This window comes from Ammospiza caudacuta, chromosome 2 (genome assembly GCF_027887145.1).
Source record: "Ammospiza caudacuta isolate bAmmCau1 chromosome 2, bAmmCau1.pri, whole genome shotgun sequence".
Taxonomy (NCBI): domain Eukaryota; kingdom Metazoa; phylum Chordata; class Aves; order Passeriformes; family Passerellidae; genus Ammospiza; species Ammospiza caudacuta.
Window position 1 is genome coordinate 38,874,121 of NC_080594.1, and position 26,853 is coordinate 38,900,973.

Genomic DNA, 26,853 nt, shown 5'->3' on the forward strand with positions numbered 1-26,853 from the left:
TTATCTATGGATGGCTTCCAATATAATCTTTACTAAAGAGAGGGCAGTAGTTGACTATGATTATGAATGCAGTACAAATTAGGGGAACCCTACAGAGGTACTTCTAAGTCTTTAATTCTCCTTGTTAAAATGTGTCAGCAAGTTTTCCAAGGGATAACAGCTTTCACACAGAACGCTGTAGACATAACGTGTATGAAGGGCTGGGTTTGCTCAGCCTGCTGACAGGTTTTTGCATTACTGTATTTTAGCTGTGACAGGCTGGTTCCCAGCAATGCTGTGGGTCTGTATCTTCCCCAGGCATCTGCAAAACACCACTTCTGTGTTGGACAAATTTGAAGCAACTGGCTACAGAGATCTGGTTTTCCTCAAGTGTCATCAGTTTAGGAAACAGAATGCACAACTTTAAAATTTTAAAATGCAAAGGTTAAGATGCGAAACTTGGCACACGAAGAGCAAATTTTGTCTACTTTTTAAGTGTTAATACATCTCTTTCCCTACCCAGATTCAAAGAGGGCTCTTTCCTCCAAACTTACTTTTTTCTTTATAATGATGGGATGCTATTGGTGGAATTCTGCAGCCACCAGAATCACCATCTCCCCACAGCTAAAATTTATTACTACAGGGAATTACTATAGGGAATCATCCTAGGGTTTCTCACACACTAAACACTGAGTGCAATGTACTACTTATGGGTGACAAGGAAATAGTAGAAAAAGAAGAAAAAAAGGGAGTTTGAAAACCTGTGTGTTGGCAGACATGTAAGCTAGAAACAAAATGGTGATGAAAACCAAATGCCGTTTGTGGATGGTGGACATGAGCAAAATAATGCCTTGTTTTTCCCACGATGTCACTGAGTGCTGAGCAGTAAATTCAGGAAAGACTGGGATAGCTGTTCCCTTACATCCATGGAGGTGAACATTACCTGGAGGTTGCATACATAAAGCACTGCCAGAGCACAAGGAAAGTTCAGAGCGCATGTTTCCTTTGGGAGAAATAAGATGGTAAATCAATACTACCCAAGAAGCAGAGTCACTCATACCAGTGAGGCAGGCATATTCCAAAAGCAAAATCTTAGCTGATGTGATCTGTACCTAAATTTAACTTCAGGTAACAGAGAACTGAATATAGCAAAAGGCTGGGATATTTGAGGTACAATCAAACCCATGTGGATGAGGCTGCAGTGTCACTCAGAATGAACAGCAGCAATGCCACCCATCCCAGGGAGCCACATCATCACTGAAGTGTTGACAGAAACTTGTGAGACCCCTCACATCCTTGCTTTCATGGCCAAGCATGTCACATGCCTCAGTGCTCATGACAAGGTTAATCCACCCTCCCAAGGTTAAGAGCTTAACCAGTGAGCAGTTTTAACAAAATATTTCACACCAACTGTGGATCGTTCATGCTGTGGACCAGACATTTGTGTTCTATTTGTTCTCAAGAAGGAATAGCTTCTCCATCCCACGAGTTTGTCAACACAAAGCTCCTCTCCTTTTCCATGATTCTCCCAGCTTACTAATTTGTATTTTAATAAGTGTTAGATTATGAATTATAAAACAATGTATACCAATGTATTTAAATACATACATTTTATATACATATATGCCTAGATTTCCAGATATGTACTTAGGAACAATTTACACTATAAAAATACTTATGAATTATTGTATGAATATTTATAATGAATAACATTAATTTATTATCTTTGGACCTGCTAAAATAAACTCCATTTCATCACCCCCTTGTTTCCAGGAGGTAGCATGGGACAGCAGTTCCTCCAGTCACAATCTACCTGGAGATGAGAGCTTTCAATGGGCAAGAATTTTCAAGAGACCAAATGCACCTCACTGCTGTTAGTAAAGTGTGACTGCCTGTCATCCCTGGTGACACACAGCACCCACCTGGCTGCCAGCTCATGTGAGGATTGCACGTGCCTCTACTTCATGTTTGTTTCTCCAGAAAGGTCAACAGCAGCAAGGCTAACTCTTGGGGGATGCAATTACTCTTAGCTGACATCTACTGAGGCAGAGCATGTACAGTGAAGCCACTGCAGGTCTCTCTGAAACAGCTGTCACCTCATTGTCCTCATCAGAGGCCAACATTCACCATTATCAGAACAGGGAAAGGAAATCATAATTGCATAGCAAGAGGTCACAGCAGAGCAGCTTTCACTGGAAGCAGGAGCATTGCAAAAATGACAATAGGGATTAGCTTTTTACCTATCATATGTGCAACATTTTAGTACCCAATTCTCTTTTGCTGATCTACTCTGCCATTGAATATATAATTGTATTCGGCTATGTGTGCAGGGGTAATATACAACTCCCTACATGTAAGAATTAGTTCAATCAAAGGAAAATATATTGGTAGTCTCAGTGACTTAAAAAACCCCAAACTCAGGAGAAAAGTGTTCCATATCTTACTCCAGCTCTGTTTGCACAAGGATTTGTCTGGAGTACATTGAACAATCTCTAGTGCTGCTTACAGACATCAGGATCACTTGAGCTGCCTGGTCAGAAGGCTACACACAGCAAAACCACAAGGCTGTGTCATGAGACCTAACACAGAAAAACATGGTTGAAAAAGCAGCCATGTGCACAAGGGACACTGCTGCTCCTCCCCCACAAAATTAGCAGCATCCTTAGATGCATAATTTAATGAGTCAGAGACTTCAGCAACAAGACAACAACTTTGGACTTCTGGCATGCACCCAATCACCTGTTTTTTGTGCCATGGTGAAAACGCTCTAAACCAGTTCACAAATCTAGAAAGCCACAGAACTACAAACCTCTTCCTCCAGACATCAGCAGTGACCCACAGAAAGACATACCCAGAGTAGGGAGTGTGTGTTACCACCCTGATTAAGACACTGGTAGCTCCGTAAGCCGCTCCAGGTAGTTGCATTGGCATGAAAGGGAATGGTGTACTGCACCATGGGAAGGCAAGGGCAGAAGGTAACAGCAAATGCCTCAAACTACCAATGTCACTGCTGCCTCTGCTTCATGCAACTGCATTTTTCAAGAGCTCAAAAGCAGGTAATTCAAGTAATTACACTACCTGGGAATGCATGCCCAAAGACGCTCTACTAGAAACAAAACAATGCTGATACACATGAAACCAGAACATGAGGGTTAAGGGTTACCTAGAGCAAGGCTGCTTAAGTGATCAACTACACATCTCTAAGCTAGCTTTCCTGTATCGTGGCACACCAGACCTGAAGAATGTATCCTTCTCACCTTGTGAGCCCTAGGTGCTGTGCATGCAGAACAAGGTTCAGAAATCATTCTGGGTCCTGCAACTCAGCAGGTAAAGCGAGCAACGCCAATATGACCAACTTTAAATCTCTGCAAGAGCAGTGTAACATTATCTTTTTCATAAAGTTGTGCATCAGGAAACCAAGGGCTTCCAAAGTAGCCACTGAATTCATGAGGAAGCAGGTTTGTGTAACTTATGTGGACTGCAGCCAATACATGTAGGTTAGCTCCTCACTAGCAATCCACTAAATTACGTCCTTAGGACACCACATGTAAATAACTTGACAGAATGGAGCAAGTGAAACCATGTGAGTGGAAACTTGGCCAGGAACCTGAGATACTTACCGTCGCTGCCAGTTTTCCAGGAAGAGATATTTGCAAATAAACAGCAAAAAAACCCCACCCAAAAATGGAAGAGTAAACCAGTGGTAACATACAGAAATACTGGAAGTTTGAGTAGAGTCCAGGGCAAGGAAGAGAGCAAATACAGGGAATTGTAGCACAGGGAACTCAATCAAATGGTGCTGTCCTAGGAGCTGCATGCTTTTTCACAGTGCAGCATTACTTATGCAAAAGGAAATGTTTCTGTGCACTGAGGAATGCTCTGACTACAACACTGTTGTTCAGGTACTCACTGCCCAAGCTTGTATTTTAAGCTGAATCATACAGGAATGCAACATGTAATTTTGCACCATTGCACTCACACAGCTGAAGAACCCAAAGACACTTGCACGCACAATCAGGGATTCCATCAGTTTAGGTGCGGGACTTGCTTTGAAAATTAATAATGGTGCATCAGTTCACATAAACATAGTTGCTAAAATTAAATGTTAACCTCTGGTTATGGCTTTCACTTTTCCTTCATCCAACACTCTTCCCCTATAAACGCACGAAAGAAAGAGCCAAGGAACAGTGCTGGACACCTGCCACAACCAAAGGCTCATATTGCCCTTGACAAAGGAGGTAATTTCCCAAAATGCATTCTTTCAATGAAGATATTCTTAGTGAGCTTTTCATTTCAGTAGAATTTATCTGGCCCTTAAAAATCCTCTGCTCTCTCCCCTCCCACCTTTTTTTTTTTTTTTTAATGTTGAAAGATGTAAAAGCTAGTACCATGCTTGAATGTTTGTCAGCTCATGGACTGCTCTCCTGGCACAGACAAGCCCATCAGCTAAACAGAATCAGTTACCAACTCAGGTTTACCACACCACATCAAAAATAGACCTTCCTAGTGGCAACTGAGTCAGGCCCACACCAACCATAACCTCTGGGATACCTCTACCTGCTTTATGCAATACAGGATTTTATCAAACTTTGTGCTGAAGAGGGCAGTGCTTACAGAAAGTACATATAAACCTGCACTCCAAGTGTTTCTTGTTCCACATGGAAGTGCTCAGGGCATCCATTGTACATATTAAAGGCAGAACAGTGGCAGCCAAAGGATTCATGCTGAGCCCTGAGTCCACCTGAGCCATGTTTGTGTGCCATTATCCAGCAATCCAGGGGTGAGAAAGGCTTATCTTCAGTGCACAGCTACAATCAGCCAGCTGGCTCTGCAGGAGTTAGGGGGCCAAGAAAAGCTATTGTTCCAGGAACTAACAGTATTTGACAAAAACTGAAGCTTTTCGGGTGGTTCTGAACTGGGTAGTGGCATATATCCTTTTAAGAGAAATGCAGTCTGCCGACAGCCTTAGGCTCTTTAGTGGTCATGTCAGGCCATCCCACCTTAAGAGACATATTCATGTGTAGCTAACAGCTGCAGAACTTTTGGGTCTCCTTGTGTTTAGCAAGTTCTCCCCACTGCTAGTGTGCCTTCCAAAAGGGAGCTTCCCCCAGCCGGAGTCTTGGAACCTCCTGTCCTTCGCTACTTGCAGTTTTTCAGTGTCCTGACTAGCATTTTTAAATTCTGCATATTGTGATTATGTTTCCCAGTATCTAAAATAAAATCAATTTCCTGTTTCAGTATTAGAGGAGCTCTCTTTTCAAATGAGTTTGCTTGAGTAAACTGAGTGAGTTTGAAGCTGTGTAAGCAACCACCTTTTTCCCCCTACTGAGTTCTTGCAGATACCAGATCTAAAGAACACAGGGACTTGCAGCAGCCTGCACACCCTTTCCTATTGTGTAACTGGTATTGAACTGCTGCCATGTTTCAGCTGAAGAACATGTCCATCCTATTTTGGCTCTTGACTGCTCTTAGAGCACTCTTCTTTGTGCTGAAAGACAAAAAAAAAAAAAAAAAAAAAAAAAAAGGAAAACACTTTATATTAGTCATTAGAATAATTTCCAGAGTTGCTTTACACTCATTTGGCTATGCACAAACACTAGGTTCTTCCAGATACTGGTTTAACAGTTGCCTCCCCACAATTTCATTTAGAACACTTAAAAAAGGCACAGAAGCCTTACACTCTTTTTCTATTTCCAAGCTCACAATGTATTCTTGGCATTATAATTTAAGATACTTGGAAACAGTAACACGATCTAGAAGTACTTACCTGTTCTTTCCCAGCTGAACTCATCCTCTCACCTTTCCCCTTGCAGCTCCAGAAACTTTTTGGCAAACAGCTCCATAGGAAACAATTAAAATAAACCAACCTTCATCACAGCTTCTTCATCCACTATCATCTGAACAGTAACTTTAATTTGCAAGAGTTTACACTCTTCCCCCACAGGCTTTGAAATAAGCAGCTGGTCAGTAACACTTCCACTCCTTCCCCCAAATGGACTTACAGCCAAGATAATTAAGAAAAGAGGATCTTAAAACAAAATTTATGTGCCAAGATGAGCATAGATGGTATCACTTTTAGAAACCATATTCCACTTTGTTTCAGTGCACATGTAAATCTTTTTGTCCAGTTAATTTGTATACCAGGAATGACATTATGCCTGACCATCATTTCCATGAACCCTAACAGTTCTCTGTGCTGTACTGACATGGATGTGACAGTGACACTAGACCTAGACCACCACACACCTAAAAAAATTATGATATGATGTATTTAATACACTTAATCTTGAAATCTGTGTTTCTTATGCAGCCTGGCTTTGTATACTACCCAGTAAATACCCAATTTAAGCATACAAATGCTTGGTTTCTTTAAGAGCACGCTTGTCAGAATGAGCACTGAGACACAAAGACAGGTTTCTATGTATGAACTTGGATTAGACTTAGACTGAACATTTTCTTCTTTGAGCAAAGTCATCACACATTTCTACTTAACTTCCTCATCTCTCCTTCAGGATCTCCAAACTGATTCTCCAGGTCAGGAAACAGGGCAGTTGCTTACCAGAGTTCACAGTGCCCACAATCACTGCAGGATGTCAGCACAGTAAAGCACGCACAAACCTCTCAGCTGCACAGGCTGAGGAGCACACAGACACTGCAGCAGGTGCTCATTAACAGCATTAAAGCAGAGCATACTGATGTTTAGGAAATGCCACAGGCGGGTTTTCAGTTCTGCTGTCACCTTCTACCTTTTCCTATGGGATGCAGCCACAGCACCTAGTTCTGCAACAGGACTGCAAGCTTCTTACAGACATTGCAATTGAGGCCTGCTGGGTCAGGACAGATTTGGACATTGGCACTTTTAGGTGAACACATTATCCAAGTCTGAGACACGTAACACAGGTTTCATCATTAACATCTCTGACAAAGCTGTGACCAACAAGTAATATCCATGCACTGGCAAATATCAAATCCTCCAAAACAGATCAAAGTGAACAACACACACAGAGAAAACTTGTTTTACTTCTCTCTTGCATCAGCTGTTCATTTCGGTAGTTTCTGAAGTAATTTCCTTTTTCCTACCTTAGCTGAGACATCAGTGGCACCTACATCTACAGATAAAGAAATAAGATATAAATAACAAAATACAATTATCCGTAAAGTGGGGTGCACAGCATCCTCCTCAGAGCAGCAGCACTGACTGCAGGGGGATGGGGAGGGAGTGAAGGGAACCACTGCAGGTAAAACCAACAGTTTCTAAACCAGTTTAACAAAACATACTGTAATTCAGCCAGCAGACCATCCTGGATGAGGATTTCACATGCACTTTTTCTGACAGTTATAGAAAAGATAACCAAGCTTGACCCAACCACTCCACTGCAATATTTACCATCCTTACCAGGTATCTTTATGCAGAGATAAAATCACAGGCCTAAAGTCTACAGTGGGCAACAGCTATGACAGAAGTCATCAAAGTGCCAGTGCCCTTTATTTCACCCACAGCTCACCTAATCGAAAAGTATCTGCATAGAGGAGAAACAGAATAAGGAAAGAAATAAAAAGGGCTGTACTTGTAATTCAGAATTCTCCACATATATGGAACTAGTGATGCTACAAATTTTATTAAAAGAGCATTATACTCCCACCACTCTTTTTCTTCAGTGAGGAGTATGATAAAACTGGAGAACCTGCCTGTGAGGAGAAGCACTCTTGGAACACTGGACTTTTTGCACAATGGCATGCAACTGGTTCAGCTTCCTGAACTAGAGGGAGCTGCACCTGAAGCGATAAAAGCATAGCATACATTGCTGTAGTACCAGCAAATCTTGAAAGGCTGCAATGTTCAGGTGAAGTATCTGCACCACAGAACATCTCACAACATCCTTCCTCCAGCACTCGTGTACCCTGTGGCAAACACACCACCTGTGTAGTTACTTGGCAGCAATACCCTGAGCAAATGCCTTGTACTTGCCTCCAGGAGGAGCCAAAGGATGAAATAAATCCTTGTGACTCCATTTTACCTGAGCTGCACCACCGCTGGACTTTAGCCAAGACTTCAAGCAAGCTTGCAGGACTCTTCAGGACTCTTTCCAATTAAGTATCCTCTTGGAATAATGAAGTGCTTTATTTCACAGGAATCAGCTGTAACTAGAAATGGTATTATTTCACAAGCCATGCAACACTTTGACCATCTTCCCTTCCAGTTTTGAGCATAGGTCTTCCACACAGGGTTTCAGGGAACTCCAGTCCCCTTAAGGCTCACAGAGCTTTGATTACTCTCTCATTTGGAGAACATGTGTTTCCCATTCCCCAGCACAAAAGAGTAGCACAAGCAGGGACAATGTTCACTACAAGAAAGTCAAAAAGCACTGCTCAAAATTCCAGCCTACCTCCTGCATGCCAGCCAGAGGGCTGAAACTAAGACAGCACCTAGTCAGCTGGCAAAGGCATGCCAATGTGAGACAGCAAGCACAGGCAAACAATGAACTAGCAAGTCAGCTTGGACGCTCCCATACCATGCTGAGATGTCTTACACCATCTCATCTGCCCTCTCAGCTTTTTTAAACTCGATTTATGTTCTATGGATATTGAATTATACATTTGGGTTGGAAGTGACCTCAAAGACCATCTGGTAGCAACCCTCTCCTGCCATGGGCAGGGACACCTTCCAGTAGATCAGGCTGCCCAGTGCCCCATCCAGGCTGGCCTTGAGCACTTCCAGGGACAGGGTATCACAGCTTCTCCGGGCACCCTGTGATGGTGCCTCCCCACCCTCACAGTAAAGAATTTTTCCCGCATATCTTATCTCAATCTACCCACTTCCAGACCTACTAAGGACTTTAAAAGGAAGCAAAGCTCCTCCTGCTGGTCACACCAAGCCGTACGTCTCTGACAACCAGACACCATTAGTGCAATTATCAGGCATCGGGCAGAGCCAGAACCCTTAACAAACCCCCTCAAACCAGGGAAGCGCAGGCTGTCACCTGCCGTGCGACAAGGGCACGTTCTAGTCCGCTCCCTGCGGACAGCCGCCCCACCAAGGCCAGCCCTGCTCTTTAACCCACAGTCCGTGCTCGGTCCAAGGCCAAGCACCGTGCCGGCACAGCCCCGCCCGGGCCCTCTCCCCGTACGGCGGGGGCACAGCCCCAAGCGGCAGCGTGCCCGCCGCGGCTCCTGCGCCACAGCGCGGCCTCCCCGTCCGCGCCCGCACGCCCCGGCAGCCGTGACCGCCACGCACCCACCGCCACAGCCCCTCCGAGCCCCGGGACAGACTCCGGCCCCACGGCCCCGCTCCCAGCACAGAGAGGCGCTGACTCAGCCAGAGCCCGCAGTCACCGAGTGACAATCGGCCGTGTCCTTCAGGGCACCCCTCCACACCCCGCCGCGCCCCGCCGGCTACCCCTCAGCCTCCCCCTTCTTTGTCAGCCGCTCACACGAGCTCTTCCTTGCCCCTTAGAGCAAGACAGGACTCCCACCCTTCCCCTTTTTCCGACATCTTAACCCGGCTCCCCGATCGCTCCTCCACAGCTAAGCGTCCCACGCCATCAACATGGCGGCGGCCACCGCCTCCTTCCCTACCCCGCTCCCTAACGCGGCCGCGCGGCGCAGGATCTGCCGGGAAAGGGAGTCCACTCCCAGCACACTGCCGCGCTGTGACGGCCGTAAAAAACTACAAACCCCAGAAGTCCCCGGTGCTGAGGGGAGCCAGCCAATGGCGAGGCGGCGGCGCGGGCAGTGGCCCCTCCCCGGCGGGCGAGAGGGGTGATGTCATTGCCCAGCGAGGGCCGCGGGGGCGCGCCGCGCGCCGCCGCTCATTGTGCTCGGCCGGTGCCGCGTCCGGGGCCGGCGGGGGGGCCGCGCTCCCGCTGCTGCTGCGCTGCCTGTGGCGGGCGGCCCCGCTCGCATCCCGCACACCGCTGCCCTGCGCCCAGCCCTGCGGCTCCTGTCCCGGGTGTCCTGGCCCCAGGGTAGCTCGGCAGCGTTCCGGAGGGCTGCGCTGCACGGGTAGTGGGGACCGAACACGCATCCCCGAGCGGGATTGCCTCTTGCGCCCAGCCCGCTGCACCCATCCCGGGGAGCTGCCCTGCGCCGGGAGGGTGGCCAGCACCCATCCCGGTGGAAGTGGGCTGCCTCCCGCTCGTCTCCGGGGCGCGCAGCTCGGCCGGCGTGTGGGGGCTGCAGCGCCCAGCCCCGCTGTGCCCGGCGTGCGGCGGCGGCCCGGGGTGCCGCTCCTTCCCAGCGCCGCCGGCCGGCTCCTGGCTCCCGCCTCGTTTTATGGTCGTGGAGAGGGAGGACAAATCCCAAACCAGGTGAGTTCTGCGCTGCTCTTCTCTTTTGGCGTGCTTTTCCTTGTCCTGCTACGTCCTCCCTCCCAGGCCCCCGGATCCCGATGCCCTTCCCCGCGCCGTGTGCTCCTCAGCGGGAGCAGCGCTGCCGGGCGGGACCGCGCTGTCGTTCCCTGGTCCTGCTGAAAAAGGAGGGGCGGAGGGACGGGGAAGGGGGGGAAAAAACCCGCTACATGGTGTCATCCCGCGGAGATGAGCCCTGTCGCTGCTCTTGTGGCCCGGGCTGCGCGTCCCGCAGCCCCCGGGAAAGTCCCGCAACTCCGGGATGCTCCGGGCGCTGCGCGGTCCCTGCCCGCGGGGAGCCCTGGCCCGTCTGTCTCCCTCGCTGGGTAAGAGTGGAGAATCAGATGGATTTGGGATTGGTGTCGTTAAGCGCTGCGGAGCCTGAGAGCCGGGCTCCTGAGGACAGGGTAAATCCGAGGTGTGCTCTAGGGTGGTTTTGGGGGCGTTGGTGTGATGTCGTGCGGCTTCCTGGCTTTGACACCGCTATTCCTCCCCTCTTTCAGGGAAATGGGGGATTTGAATCCAGCTGGCTTTCGGTCCTGGCTGTGTGCAGTTGGTCCGGGTTTCTTTTCCAAGTCCCATAATGAGTTAGTATCTTAAAAATTCTCGGCTGGACAGTCTGATGTTTTTTTTCAACTTCCATACTACTCTTCTGATCTTTTTCAGTTTTGTCGTAAATACAAGTAGTGCCTCTATTTTAAACTTTGTAAAAACTTCAGCAGAGTTTCATTTTAGTGTGCCTTTTTATTTGTTTCCCTGTTCCTTGCTGTTTGTGAGATGCAATTTGGATCCTTGCTTGAATAGTGCCAAGATATTAGTACAATGTAAGATTTTTTTTGTTTGTTTGTTTGTTATTATGTGACATCAGAAGGTTTTATCCCCTTCTGTAACTAAATTGCTTCTGCAATTGCTAGTGTACCCCAAACACCTCATTTTGTGCTGGTGCAATGAAATGTGTGCACACAGAGGGGTCCTGCTCCCTTTAAGTCTGTCAGTCTCTTTCAGTGCCTTTGAAAGTTGATCTTCACCAAAGCCCCACTCGGAGGCTGTTCTGAGAGCAGCAGGAGAGTGTGCAGCTGAGCTGATATTTTTAATTTTTTTCCTCCCCTCTGCTGCATATTTGCTTCTGCGCTTCTCTTGTGTAACTGGCACTGTGTGTCCTCTGGCAGGGCTCTCCCTGGAATTGCAGTGCTGGGGAGAGGGTGACATGAGTGCTGTGGGGACAATGAAACTCCCTGTTTGGTTTGCTCAAAGTATTTGTAAACACCCAGGCGGTGTTGGGGTGTCCCTGTGCAAGGGATGGTGCTCCGCAGCTGCCCCTCTTCCAGTGGGATAAACACGCTGCATCCACACCTCCTTGCCTTTATTTTAACTGGGTTTTTTTCCTTCCTTCCTCTTTGCTACTGACTCAAAGGGGAAGAACAACAGTGCATGCAGGCGTTGCCTTTGCTTGGTCTTTTTTTAACATTTTTGTTTCCTGGAATGGCGTTTTCCTCGTTATTTTACAAGGGAGGGAGCAGACAATCTAATAGAGTGTTTCCCATCTTGGCTGTAGAAGGAGAAGTTTTATAGCAGTGATTTTGTTAGCTTGGGATAGAAGGCACTGGATATGAAGTGATAATTTGAAAGTGTAGCCTGGGAATTGTTCTGGGAAATACTGATATAGAAGTTGGTGAGAACAAGCAAAGAATCCATGACCAGGGATTTTGCATTTAAATAATACAACTCTTGTGATGCACATATTTTTAATTTCTATTTTCAAATTTCTACATGTATATATCTTGAACAAAACAAGCATAAATAACAGTACATATTTGTATGCTTTTCAAAATATATTTCATTTTTAGGATTTAGAAAGATTTGTGACAAGGTATGTGTTAGCATTTTCAAGCTATATTATACTATATCAGGAGGTGGATTAAAAATGTACCTCAGAAGTATACATTATTGTATCAATCAGCTTACATTTTGCCTTTCAGAAACTGAAATACAGACACATGAAAAGGGACAAAAAGCTGAAAATCAATTGATTGCTATGAAAAAAACCCAGAGCTAGGGGACCCTTCCTATTGTCCCACAAAGACCTAAATGCAGTGTATATGTTTACACTGAATCAAGAATTCTCCAAAATGCCAGTTGCTGGAAGCAAAGAAAATAACTCAGGAGGGCAGCACTAAACATTTCCTTGGGTCTTTTACTTTACCCTCTCCCCATTTCTTACTCAGGTCAAGTTTCTGAAGGGAAATTTAGGATTAGGTGGTCTCATGGTCATACTCTCCAGAGTTTTCTTGTATTTTAGTCCTGTTCCTCAGGAAATTGAGTGTGATGAAGCTAGAAATCATCCTTGCAAATGGGTTTTATGAGCATCACCTGTGTGCCCTGGACTTTGCCTGTCCCAGAAGTGTTGCTGCCCTGGGATGCTTGGTTGTCACCCAAACTCGTGAACAGGGATACCCAAAGACTGGTGAGTGAGGGGAACTGGAGGAGCCAGAGCTGGGCCAGCCTTGCTGATTCTTCAGCTTAACTTTGCTCCAGAGATGAGCTGTGAGAGGACAGGGATTTCTGCAGCCTGGAGCTGGAAGCTGGTGAGACAGCTGAAGTTCCTGAGCCAGAGGTGGATGGCTGGACGTGGCTCTTTGGGGAGGAACTGCGGAGTCGCTTCCCGAGCAAGGGCAGAAAGGTGTCTGCAGGCAAACCCCGCCATTTGTCACCCTGCTGTGAAAGAGCTTTTCTCTGTTGGCTGCTCTGGGCTGTGTGCTCCCCATCTTGCCAGACCCAGCTGCAGGTGGTGGGTGCTGCTCACAGCCTGAGCTGGGTGTGGGGGCTCTCTGGTTTGGTCCTTGCTGGGAGAGCCAAGCTGGCATCCATCAGCTGGCAAATTGAGACACTTGCTCGGAGTTTTGTGGTGTGTCCCAGAGAGGTGTATTTGCAGCTGGGCTTTTTGTGGGAGGCACAGGTTTGTTGGCATTTTCTTATTTTTACATAAAATGTAGCCAAACAAGAAATAATAATAGCTGGGATCTAGATAGATTCCATTTCTTATTTTAAGGCTTATTGCCTTTTTGTAAGGACAGGACCAGCAGTTTGAGTGCAAGCCTTGCTTTCTGTGAGTACAGAAGGAGTGGGGAATGTGCTAGGTGCTAGTTTGTGCATATACAAATAGGCACATATTTGTCAAATAACCACCCAGGCATTGAGAAAATTAGAGAGATTTGTTGCTGTGTGGCTGGCATGGCAGGAGTGCAGAAAGTAGCACAAGATGAGCATACCCATACCTTGCAGTGATGAAGCTCTTTAGATACTGATGCTCGTGTGGATGTTGCAAAGCTTTGGAACAGGAGATTTAGGAGACAGTAAAAAACTTCCTATATTACAGATGGGTTTCTGACACCAAAAACATCAGCCCAGTTGGAGAGGTGTTGTGTCGGTTTCTCGGCTGTTTAGGTGGCCTGGAAAGGCCCGGGGTGGCCTTGGACAGCCCGCGCTCCAAAGGACGAGAAGAGGCTTCAGGTCTTTTCTCGGTCTCGGTGTTTATTAATTGTTTATCTAAAAGATTTTCTCTTGGCCCGACAGAGGTCTGCACAGCAGCCAGCCATGAGCACACTGCGAGCCCCCGGGGCGGTCACCTATCTTTATCCTCAAAGTTACGTATACAATATTTATAATTTTTCCCCAATACCTTTTACCCTTATTAACCAGTGCACTTTTAGTAATAACCAATCCCAAAGTGCCAACATCACCACAGAAGATGGAGGCCAAGAAGAAGAAGAAGAACAGGACACGCCCCAATTCCTCCATCTTACTTCTTTAGACCCCCCTGTACAGAAATCCTAAACCCTGTGTCTTACACTCTAATTAACTTATCCCTTCACCATTCACCCAGTGAAATCCTCCCATCCTCATACAGGTGTCGTCTCCCGTGTAGGATCAAAGTCCAGCCACCACACACTTCTGGCAACATTCCAGGACTCCCGAGCCCCCCAAGGGTGGTCTCGGTCCCTCTGCACCTCAGTCCTGAGGTGCTGAGATCCCACAGTGTTGGGGCAGTTGGGAAGGTCTTGGGGCAGAGATGCTCAGCAGCAGCTCTGCTTTGGCTGGAGGGCAGATGAGATGACCTGAGGCAGTGCTTTGATTGACTTCCTAGTTTCCACAATTTCATTTTGCAGCAAGTCATTTAGCTTCGTGCTCCCTCCCAATGCTTCTGTCAATAACTAACTAAATTCTCATTTTATTTTTAATGGCTCTCTTACAGTGGGAAAGAAGTGGTCTGTCATGTTTGTCATATAATCCTGGTTGGCCTGTGCATAAATCATGAATTTAAAGTGGGGAGAGGGAAGGGGTTGAGTGAAGTATTCCTCAGGTGCTAATATGTTGAAATAATTAGGGCAGAACAAGGCTAAAACTTGTCCCTTGAAATCATTGTCAGCTTTTAAACAGTCAGGACCACACTGAGGTCTGTTGGTGTTGCAGTAGTTTCATAACTAATCTGTGCTATTAAACACTGGCCCTGCATAAGGTATTAGTGAGATTTGTGTTGTAATGTCATTTGATTTCACCTTGAATAGATAAAAATAATTAGAGAGCTTTGTTGCTTTGAGCTGAGGAGAGATATTTAGGTTGTGAACAGCTTGAGATTCACTTGCTATTTGTCATCTCGCCTCTCCTGGAGTTACTGCTTTCACTACACTGCAGAGGTGCACTGTTCCCTAATAGACTTAAGGCAAAATTTAAACCTATTTAAAACCTATTTAACCTAGCTATTAGTTTCCTGAGATAATTTGGGAATACTTGTACAAACAGAGGAGAAAACCTTCAGTAGGTCTCACAGAAATCTGCTGCTGTCCTTTTAAACATCACAGGATACCCTGTTTATTTTCTTTCCTTTTAGCAGAAATACTGTCTTTTGAGTACTGCTGAACTAAAAAGTTAACTGTAACCTTTAAGTATCTGAATAGTGTTTTCTTTTAGACCTTGAAAAGAGTAATGAGAAAAGGAAAGAGAGAAGAGGAAAGGGAGGAAAGGCTCTGCTGGCATGAAAAAAGATGAGCTTGTGCATGGTTTCTTAAAAGACTGTATCCTGCAGGCTGAATTTAAAAGGGGAGGAAAAAAAAGAGGTGTTAGAGATGCCAAAGTACAGAAGTCAAGCAGCGCTTGGGTTACTGTGTCCTGCTAAAGCTGCCCTCCACAGAGAGAGGGACTTCATGCAGGGCCCCAGCAGCCCAGCCCTCTGCTGCACTGTGCTGCTTCTCCTCTGCAGTGAAGGCTCCAAAACCTCAACTCTGCTTTTTTTGATTAAGAAAAATCTCAGTTTCTCAAAGGGCAGCATGTGTGCATTTTAAGTGGGTGTATTTCTTGATATAAATCCAGGCTGTTGTTTGTAAAAGAGAATTGTCATAGAACTACCATCCTGTGGGCTGGTGCTGAGCCCTGGTGCCAATAATTTTGGAACAGTGCAGAAAATGAATCTGACTGCGTGTGAGAGTCTCGCATCCCCCACAGGAACAATCATTTCCATGTGCTTTCCTGAGTGTGTTGAACCAAAATTCTTGCAGCCCCCCCGCCCCCCCAAAAAAAGAGCTTTTATTGCTTTGGTAGGAGGGATAACCCCATTACCTGGCTCTGGAAGGATGGGACCCCTCTCCAGAGTAATCAAGCAGTTAGAATAGAGTATTTTCAGTTGGAAGGAGCCTACAAGGATCATTAGTCCAGCTGCCTGAACAGTTCAGGGCTGACCATAAACATGTTAAGGGCATTGTCCAAATGTCTCTTGAACACTGACAGGCTGGGGCATCAACTGTGTCTCTAGGAAGCCTGTTGCAGTGTTTCACCATGCTCTTGGTAAAGAAACACTTCCTTGTGTCCAGTCTGAACTTTCTTTGGTGCAGTTTTGAACCATTTCTATGCATCCTATCACTGGATACGAGGGGGAAGAGAGATCAGCCCCTCTCTCTCCACCTCCATTCCTCAGGAAGCTCCAGGGAGCAATGAGGTCACCTCTTTTCTCCAAACCAGAGAAGCCCAAAGCCTTCAGTGCTCTCCACAGTGCTCTTCCAGCCCTGACAAAGCTGTGTGGGGTTGTACAGGGTGTTTCACTGCTTAGTGGGGTGCTGCTGAAGAGACAGCACCAGCTCCAGGGGAGTTGCTAATGCCCTTTTTCCCACCTGCCTTCTCCCTTGTCTTCCATCTGCCTGAGCCTCTTGCTCCAGTGCAGCTAGTCCAGCTGCACCTTCAGCAGCTTGGATCTTGGATACCCCCCACTACAAATAAATCTGAGGAGTAGGTATAAATGGAGGCTTTAACTGAAGAAGATGGGATGCCTATAGGAAACAGATTATTCGAGGTGCTGAATAGAAGAATTTGTGTCTGGTTAGTAGATCACCCTACATGAGACATGAAGCTTAAGGCACAGGAACTTGTCAAAACTTCCTGCCTTTTCAGTGGTCATTCTTTCGCTCCAGATAGTCTTTTATCCATAAATATGAGCATGACGAGAGATCCAGAAAAATCTGTGCTCCAGAAAAGTCCCAGATCCATGCTTGGGATGTAGGCCATTAGTTGAGATGTGAATGCCAGCATTCAGATTTACAACCAATCAAAGGAAACTTAAAGGACTGCCAGGATTAGAAAAGAGATTTTGGGCTTGCTGTGTCGCAAAGAACGCGTTCAGTAATGAAAAGCGGACTTGAAAAATAATCATTAGCACTTCTCTGTGATTTAAATTTCATTGCCTGAACTTGGAGAAATGGAAAACAGATCAGTCAAGGCTTTCATCTAACAAGTTTTTAAAGAAAGCCAGATTTGTGTCTAATTAGTGAGAATTTCTTCATGGTGTTTCTAGGGCCTAAAGAGTGGTGTTTTCATGACAGTTGGGGGCCGCATGGGAATATTTACTGAAAATAACATCCTTACTTAAAAACACGGTAAAACAACCTTGTGTAACCTGAATTGACATCAAGAAATCCACTACAGCATCTCCATACTGTGTGGTCTTATTGTCCTGTTGCTTTCTGATGGTAGTAGGGAGTTGCAAATTCCTTCTTCTCCAACACTGGAGGTTGAGACTTTATTATAATACCTATTGAACTTGATTAACTGAGAGAGAGGACAACTGCCCCTTGTAAATAAATAATTATTTTAATTATTTTTCTGTTGTTCTTGCCTTATAGCTTTTAACACAAACACCTGAAAAGTAAATGTAGGCTTGAAAAAGCTTTCCTGGCTCATTTGGTATCCCAGTCTCTTCTGGAAACATGAGATTATTCCATCCTGAGACGAGTAATCTTTAAAGTGAGAATAAGGTAGCCTGAGATTGCTGTGGGAGTGTCAGTTCATTTTTGCATATTGAGAAGAAGATTAAGAGAAATAACATTAGCCTTTTTATTCTTGCATCCCCCCTGAAGTTCATGGTGCAACATGTCCTGTGGAGAAAAGGTCTAAATTCAGATAAACCTGTGGTAATGAGTTTATTTAAACCCCAGCAAAGACTGGTGAAATCTCTAGCTGTCACAAAAAGGCAAGGGCAGGTTTGGGATTTCTGTGTTTCTGTGGGCTGCTGAGGACATCAGAACAGTCAGCATCTGGTTCAGTGGAGATGTAGCAGCAAGTTCAACCTGTGTGATGGTGGCTTTGGGCTCTGCTGTTCTTCTCTGTAATCCCTTTTTCTGTGGCATAATTACAGAAAGTGCTTTTATCTAAAGGGGATGTTTTGACACAGTTTGCAGCTAATTCCATATATTCTGTCCAAAATACACTCAAGTGCAGTGAGTATCTGCATCATTGCAATTACTCCAGCCTTGTTGGCAGTAGCTGTCTTCTGTCTGTAGCCAACAGAAGATTGTGGTACCCTCTAATTTCTCACATATAAGAATCCTTACTGTAAATATTTACTCTTGAGAGTGTTAAGTACTTATGAGGGGATTTTTGAACAATGTTGGGTCTATTGAAAAAACCAAACATGTGAAGACTATGTCAGAGTTACATGTACCAGCAGCTTGAAACTGTAGAAGCAGAGTCAGTGCCTGATTTCTCTATTGCATTTGTCTGTGTTCTGAACAATTTGTTCCTTCTAAAAAGGGAAATGTGCCCATTCCCTTCAAGTCAGCAGTATTCACATTTCTAAAATGTGGTAATAGCATTTTGCTTGTATTGATGTGTGTGTGCACACCTAGAAAACCCCCAGATAAACACAGGTTTCTGTTAACTCTTTAGTTTCAGCAGGCAAACAGGAGTCTAAAGTTGAGCTCTTGACTCCAGCCTGGAGGATTTCTGCTCGACCTATTTAGGAGAAGGAAGCATGAGCATAGGGCTCAGATGGAAACTGCTTTGTGGGATCTGTAGGAATGAAGTCCCATCTTGTGTTGTGACCTGTGGTGGGCATGCCTTGAACACCTTGTGCAGGGATGTTGTGTATACTCAGTGCAGAAACAATCAGTGTCTTTTAGCAGTTGTTAACTCCAAATTCTGTCTCTTTGCCTATCACCCAAAATTGGAGAATAAATTTAAATAGATCCATACTGTGATTCTGAGGTACTTCTCAGTATTTCCATTATGTTTGTAAATGACTTTTGCTACTGTAGATTGTTTCCCTCTACTAGGAAATTTTTTTTTCTTTTCTTTTAAGTAGCAATTCTCTTGTCACAGTTCTGCAGGAAAGCTGTGTATTGGTGCACTTGCACTTAGCTGTGCAGGTCACTGATCCCTATGTGTCACTAGAGAGCACTGACAAAAATGTCTTCAAAAGCATGGCTTGTGAGAAGTGTCTGCTGTGTCACATCCCTGTGCTGGAGATGCTGGAGATTGCCCTGTCCTTTGCCATTATATGTGGTTATTATGGACCATTCCTGAATTTTCTACTGCAGATGTGGATGTGGTATGGGGAATTTGTAAAGCTCCTTCTCAAGCTGCTGCCTGGCCTTCATGTGTGCTTCCATCACGAGCAACGTCACCTTGCTCATTGTGAGTATGCAGCCTTTTGTCAAGGGCCATCACATTTATATCAGTGTCGTCTCTGATTTATTGTGTCTCTGGATTGGGCAACTGCTTGGATAAGTCTGTCTTAAAATTAATCTCTTTTGCTAGGTTAACTTTTTGGGATAGCATCCTCAGGCTGATTCATTTTGCAGCCATGTGGATGGTTAGCTGGTGTTTAATAATAATAATAAATAAAGGCATGTTTAAAACAAATCCCCCCTAGTTAAGAATTTGCAACTGAAGAAATTCAAAATAAATTGAGTATTGATTTGCACAATTAAATAACCAAGGAGAACATTCACTATGGGCTGAAGCTAATTCTGTTAGAATAAACGAGGCTGATTTTGGAATAAATATTAAATAAAGTATCTCATTAAGTTCTGCAGTTTTGCAAAAGCTGTTGCCACAGGGAGAAAGAGCCTGGTGTGAGTGGTTGTTTGTTTACTGCAGCTGTCAGTCGTTGTGGGGAGAGAGCGTTGTGGAGTAGCCACTAGTAACCAGGTCATCCTGCTTAAATGTCAGGCTTCTTGCTGGAAAATGTGTGAAACTACAGAAAAATTCTTTCCGTCTTCTTAGCACTTCTCTCACAATATTTCTCGTTTTGCTTCATGACATCAGTTCTTGGAGATACAGAGGAAGGTTTTAAAAATATCTCCTGGGCAATGCTGGGTGATGCTGAGCTAATGAATTTATTGATGTCTGCCTGATACTCCGGAGGGTTGATCCATTTCTTGTTCTTCCTCTGATGCAGTTTTTGAGTCATTAATCTCTTCATGGCTGTTCCTGTATTTTGTGTATAGATTGAGTTTTATTATCCATTATAAGGTGTTTGGGATAGGCCTTCTGTCTGTCATTTCCCACTTTCTGCAGTGAAAAATGTGCAGTTTTCTACAGTCTGTAGGTGTTACAGTAATGTGAGTGACCAGTGCTGTGACTTGGGTAGGAATAGCCATTAGTAGTTTTGGGGAAACCATCTCCTTGCTTTCATTGCAAATCAATTTATATAATTCATGGTTTCCTCTAGAAATTACATCTTTTGTACTTTGAAGGCAAGACAATTGAATTCTGCATCTCTCTTGTGTTTATAGGCAAGATCCTTTTAAACTTTGTTTCTTGGTTGCCTCCATGCATAAAATTGAGATAACCTCAGAGGGCTGCCCTGAATATTCATCAGTGATTTATTGTATGCCACTGAAGAAAAGTGTTACCAGCAATGCTAATGAAGTTTATTACTCAGCCCCTCTGCTGCACATTTATTGGTATTTCAAAGATCTGCAGTCTCCACAGTGAGCTCTAGCAAATTCTTGACTGGACTTAGCCTGTAGATGACACTAATAACTTTGATTTATGTGGGGCTTTCCCTTTGGAAGAGCTCCAAAGAATTTTATAAACTGCAATGTAAGCCATAGTGCAAATATTGCCTTAGCAGCCGCCAGCTATCAGGGAGGTGCTGTGTGATGGATATTGCAGTGCAGCTGGATGTGAGGGGATAGAAAGGAAAAAAAGGAGTTCTGCAAATGTTGGAGGTGATGCAAGGAGAGAGGTAAGAAAACAAGCAGCTACTACCTGAATTCTGATTTTTATCTTTGACGTGATTGATTCTTCTGGATCAAGTGACTCTCACATGAAAGGTGGCATTTTTGTCATAGCCTTGTGATGCTGTGGTCCTGGTTCAGTTGAAGTCGAGCAGAACAAGCCCTCTGAGCAACTAGGGTTTTCTTTTCATGCAGAGCATGTGTGTTGCTGGATGTCTTAATTCAAATACTGGGGTGCAGCAATGTGTTTGCAGTGGTTCCTTGAGCTGGTGTGGTTGGCTCTGGGATGTCCTCCTCTTGCACAGGCAAAAGGCACAGAGTTTGCCTTGTATAAGATGCAAAAGACTTGAACACATACCATCTTTATATTAAGCTGATGTCCCATTAAATCCTTTCAGGAAGTGTAAATAACTTTGCAAAGATGTTGGCTTAGAATTTATTGCATTCAGTTGGGTTTGTTCACTGAATGGCGTAGCCTTGGCTTTCCCCCCTGAATCATAGGTGCCCAACTTGCATTGTCTAAATAACATTGTTATTTTGGGTCCCAGACACCATCATTGGAGAGAGATAGCAGAGTCAGAAGTGGGTCATTCTGGTTAGTTCTTTGAAGGTGGGTGAGATAAAACAGTGTCACCATGTATGACATGATCTGCCAGACCAGTTAGTGTTCTAATGGAACTGGGCACAGGGCTCTAGGTGTCAGATCACTTATTAATAAAGGAGTGGTCCAGCTTTTTTTGCCCCATGCAGGAGCATCTCTTTTAGAAAGGTTTTGAGCACTTTTAACTCTGGTAGCTGAGTGCTGCAGCTTCAAGAGCTCAGAAGCATTAGATGGAGGTCCAGAAACCAGATAGCACAAATGAGTAGCTAGAACTGGAAACTGTGGTTGGAACAGTTGGAGAAGAAATGCATGGCTGCAAAGTCTGCTCTTGTTCAGTGTCCTGAACAACCAGCCAGCTGTAGCCAGACAAAAAATGGCAAGAGCAGAGGTCAGCCCAACAGTGACAGTGTGGATGCTGATTTTGGGCTCATCCCAGCCACCTGGGAATCAAAAGAATTGTAGCAATGATATTGTTCTTTATAATTTTGCCAAAACAATCTTCCTTCAGTAAATTTTGAGCCTGTTGGCCAGGCTAGATGATTGTAAAAGCTTGTTTTTCTTAGAAAACAGGGCTAAAGTGTATATAATGCTTTGAGGAGCAGGGAACTTGTTGAATTCTGATGCTTGCTTGGCAGTGCTTATCTGAAGATTGACTGGCATGGAGTAGAGGTTGCACTGTATCATGTTTAGGCTTGCTGTGGGTAAACAAGTATTTCTTTTGGAGCACCTAATGGAGACCTCAGCAGTCAATAGAGCAGAGTTTGTGGCTTGGCTTTGTGCCTGGCTATAGGCTTACAGCCATCTTTGCAGCAAAAACAAAACACAAAGTGTAATTATAGCCTGGTGGATGAATTTATATTTTTGGTATATTCTGTTGCTGGGACTATTTTAAAGCCTCAGTGTCCAGGATTCTGGTCTTTTTAGATGTTTAGTTCTGTATTTTTCTAGGCCATACCGTTAAATATATGTATGTAATGATAACAGTCAATGAGTGCATTAATGTTTAATTCAGTTCATTTTTCAGTTTTAGGATCCCATTCATCCTTATTGGTGTAATCGATTCCTCCTGGAAATGCCATGGTAATTAGAGGAGAGAATGATTTGCAAGCAGTGCTGTGACATGTGTAACCAACCTGTCTTGTTTTGAGCCTTTCATTACCTTAGCTTATGACTATAATTGTGTACCATCTCAAGGAGGAGTGTGAACTTTTCATTTGCATGTTAATGGCACTTTGTCTGGGAAGGTGCTACAGGGATTCAAGCAGTGCTATGCAGAAAAAGTAATGTGCCCAGTAAGCAAACAATTTTGATGGTTAGTGGTTCAGACATTGTTAATAATAAGGGTCTTTTTTCTTCTGATACAGCAAATGCATCTTTCAAATGGGCAAGACAATTGGGATGGTTTAGAAAGAGAATTGTTACAGAGAACTCCTTCCTGTAATCAGCATCTGTCTCTTCTTAGGAAAGAGGAAAGTGCTTATAACTTGTGTGCCCTTTTGAAAGGGAGACTGCATTGATTGAATCTTAATATGTGTTGTGATACATAGAGATATGTTGGGAAAAGCTGTGTGCTGAAACTCACTGGCTTTCTCATGTGTGAGATGTGAAGTTTGTTTGGCATTTGAGGGCTTTGTCCAAGGCTCTGACATTTTACTCTCCAACTTGTAGTTTTAAAAAGGAACATCTGTGATTTTTATCCTAAGCCTGAAGTGGGTCCCAGTGCCTCAGTGTGGGATTGAGGTTGTTTGTCCTCTTGCAAAGAACAGGCTCATGAAAGCTATTTTGGTTGTTCCTGGGAAAGTAGACTCTCCATCACACTTGTGCTTTTGTGTGGGAAGGGCTCCCTCTGAAGGCACAGAAATCCCTGTAAATATCAAAAATGCATCTTGTGTCACATTTCAAATCCTTCATAACTCCCTGCTCTCCTGCTGTTTGCGAGAAACCCAAGCTGCATGCTTTCCTCTCTCCATCACCTCCCAGCCTGATGGATCCAAGAGAAATTGCCATTTGCTGTAGGTCAGACCTGGAGGAAAATGAGTAACATGGGCATAACAGCTTAACATTTCCATTTAGAGACAGTTGGATGAGCCTCAAGAGGGAAGACCTGCTGCTTTAAATTAAGAGTGACCACTCAAGTGAGATTCCTCCTGCCTCCTGCCACTGTATCTTGCTGCAGCATCCCGTGGTCCATCATTGCATCCACAGTAGCTGTCAGTAGCAAAATGCAGTTTCCACCTGTCAGAGCTCAGTGCTTTCTGGTGGGTGACTGCAGGTTGTGATCAGTAAGAGGAAGGGGAAGGCCAGATAACAGCAGTATTTTTGTGCAGGGGGAAAGCTCAGTGAGTGTTTTCTAGGAGATCTGACCAGCTGAGAGGGAGAGCACGGTTGACAGGGCTGCTTTTGCTTTAAGGATAATTAGTGGGATGTACGCTAGGCTGTAAAATGAATGTGAAAAGTAATAACAAGGAGTTGGAGCCATAGAAAGAAGAAAATTTTTTTTTAGACTTCTCTGCTGTATTTCTGCAGGAAATAACTCTCTTGCCAGCTGGAAGTAAACCATTTCTTCATGTCAATGATCTGTGTGAGCAGCAAAGGTGCAGGTTGGTGAGGCTTTGGTTGGGAAGAGTAAGGCTGTTCTGTGAGAAAAGGGAGGAGAGGGTTTAAGGGAAGCTGGGTGGTGTCTGTTTTCAGCTGGAAATCTGAAATCTTCTTAGGTAAGTGTCTGCTACTTGAGAGCTGCATCAGCCAGTTCAGTTGCTGCACACAGAATGTCAAATCAGGATAGACAGTATTTCTGTTTGAGTCTGGGGACACAGGCACTAGTGTCTGGGAGAGAATTTGGGCAGCTGCAGAGCAATGGGATGTGGCCTGTCTGCCTGGGGAAAGAGTGAAGACCCCAGGAAAGGCTTGGCCATCATGGATGGCCTGTCTTCCAGCACCTAGGAGTCAGTGGGAAGAGAAGGTCGAAGAAAGTATTATCTTCTCTATTGTGGTAGCTATAGCTTTTATACAAAACTTAGTTAAAAGGGAAAATTTCATGAATGTGGTATAAAAATAGTTGCCATAGAAAAACACCAGCCCTATTACAACTTCCTTGACAGACAAAGACAAAAATGCACATAGAAAGCATGATACCAGGGCAGAGGAAGGTGGGTATTGGGACTGCAGAAGGAAAAGATACTCATCAAGGATAGTAAAGAAAAGCAAAGCAGAGTTTGGGACATCAGCAGTGAAAGAGGCTGGAGAGGTAAAATAGTTCAACAAAGATAATATGAGACATAGGTCTGGTTTACATGGGGTTATTTCTGGGTTTCTCTCTTTGAACAAATTACCTGATCTGTTTTTTTTCCTCATTTTGCCTCTGTTTACAGAGTGCTCAAAGATGGGCAATAATTCTTAGTAAGTAATTTTTCTATACCACAGAGTATAATAGTCAGGCCATCAGCCTCAAATTCAAGTTTTATCGTGATACAGGCTTGAAGTTACTGTTAATGATGAAGAAAGGGGAATATGTGCATACTGTTTACAACCATCTTGCTCTCCTTTAAAATTTAAAGGATGTACAAGGGCGTAGGTGTGAGGTGAAAAGTGTGTTTGCAATAGTTAAATGTTGAGTGAACCTTTTGACTTCTTAGTGCAACATTTTTAAAATGCCACAGGCTACTTTCAATGTGATAGACCAAAAAAATTAGATATATTCCCTCAAAGCACAACTCATATGTTGTTGGAGCCCATACAACCTTCTGTACAATCTGTTATAAAGACAACTCTTGTCATGCACATGGAGGTACCAACAAGGAGAAAATAACAGAAGAAGAGTTCAGTGGTCTGTAAAGCAGAGACACCACCCCTATAAGGTCTGCAACACTTCTCTGGTGCTCTTACATAACTCAGCTAATGTGTGACTCTGTTTCATGTTCAGTGTTGGCTGTTGGAATGAAGTAATAATTTACTTTTCTTCTATATTACGTATTTAATTATGGCTTCCTAATTTCTATGTGCTTATCACTACCAGGCTCTGGATCTGTCCATGAGTGTACTTGTGTCGAGGGTGAAGGGAATGATATTAGTAACCATGCTGAGACTTTATCTTGCTTGCTTTGGGGCAGACGTGAGTGGACACAGACCTGCTCCAAAAAACATGCACTGACTTTTTAAAAAGCATTCACTGACTGCTTAAGTGTAATAAATATACAAAAGAAAAAAAAAAAAAACCAAAAAAACAAAAGCACAGTGCTTTCTGTGTGATCCCCATTATTTGCAACTCTTGTATTGTACCTGGGAGCTCTCACTTGGTGCTTGCCCAGTTTTGTGGGAAGGGAGAGAGGAGGTTGTCAGTTGCCAAGAAAGGAGACCCAAAGGAGTTGCAGGGTGTGCTAGGAACTGCTGGCTGTAGCTTTGAGCAGTATGTGAGGCTTCTGCTGAGTAGCATCAGTAGGGCTGTGAACCAAAGCATGGAGTTAGCAAGCCCATGATGAAAACTTATATCTCTCCACCCGAGGTGAAGTTCTTCACTCCAAATGCTACATAGACTTTTTTGGATGTGGAACACTTGGCTTTGCCCCAAGCCCACCTACTTTGCTGTGCCATAACCATACTCAAACCTGTCCCCTTGCATTGCACCACAAATGGGACACCTGACCTTTAATGCTCAATATTCCCTGATTGTCGTGGGCTGTTTGGTGCTTTTGACAGTGAACCAAAAGCCTATTTGTGACTTACAAAGGCATGTTCTGGTACAGGTGGATGTGTTAGCTGGGGCTGTAGGGGCTGTTCTTCAGGCTGGCACTGGAACCTGATTTATGCTCAGGGCTTGAATTCAGATTCCCAGATCCAACACGCAGTCTTGCCAACGTATGCACCTCCTTTGCAATTTTAAAAACAGAGAGTGTTCTGACTTTTGGCAGAGATAACCTCATGGCTTTTATCTCTGCAGGTAGCTGGCAGGTGTCATTCCAGAGTTAGGGATAGTTTTTTGCCATTGTTTTTCTCATCTTTCTCTCTGGGCAGCGTTTTTCTTGCCCTTTTTTGCTGTGCTGGGCAGGGATGCTCCTCTCCGCAGTGCGGCTGGCTGGGCTCGTGCCTTGGTGCTCCAGCAGCATCTGCCTAGGCATCCTTAGATTCATCCCCTGTTCTTCCTTTTTCCCCTGTCTTTCCAATGTATAAATCTTATTTCTTCCTTTCACAATCATAACCTAAGATTGCCTCATGGTTTCTTTAAAAACACTTTTTTTTTCTTCTTTAAACCTAGATTTTTACAGCTGTAACGTGTTTCCATTCTCCATCATCTGTAGCAATTGAGAGTACTGCCAGCTAAGCAAATATCCCAGTCCAGATGAGGCCAGTTTTACAGGCCTTGTTACTCTGCCTGGATTCTTCACCTCCACATCAGCTTCCCTTTTGCTTTTTGTCATACATGTAT

The 26,853-nt window shown here is 44.5% G+C and overlaps 1 protein-coding gene across 3 annotated transcripts in view; it reads left to right on the plus strand.

The window, feature by feature from the left end:
• The first annotated feature begins 9,992 nt into the window (after window positions 1-9,992).
• The window catches only part of RAB30 (RAB30, member RAS oncogene family), a 48,854-nt gene continuing 31,993 nt past the window's right edge, over window positions 9,993-26,853 (plus strand). For 2 of the 3 annotated variants that reach the window (XM_058825142.1, XM_058825145.1), the window contains exon 1: window positions 9,993-10,286. The gene's annotated coding sequence lies outside the window, so the exon portion shown is untranslated. Of the gene's footprint in view, window positions 10,287-19,183; window positions 19,281-26,853 lie in introns of all 3 variants that reach the window. The other variant, XM_058825143.1, reaches the window with a different exon arrangement.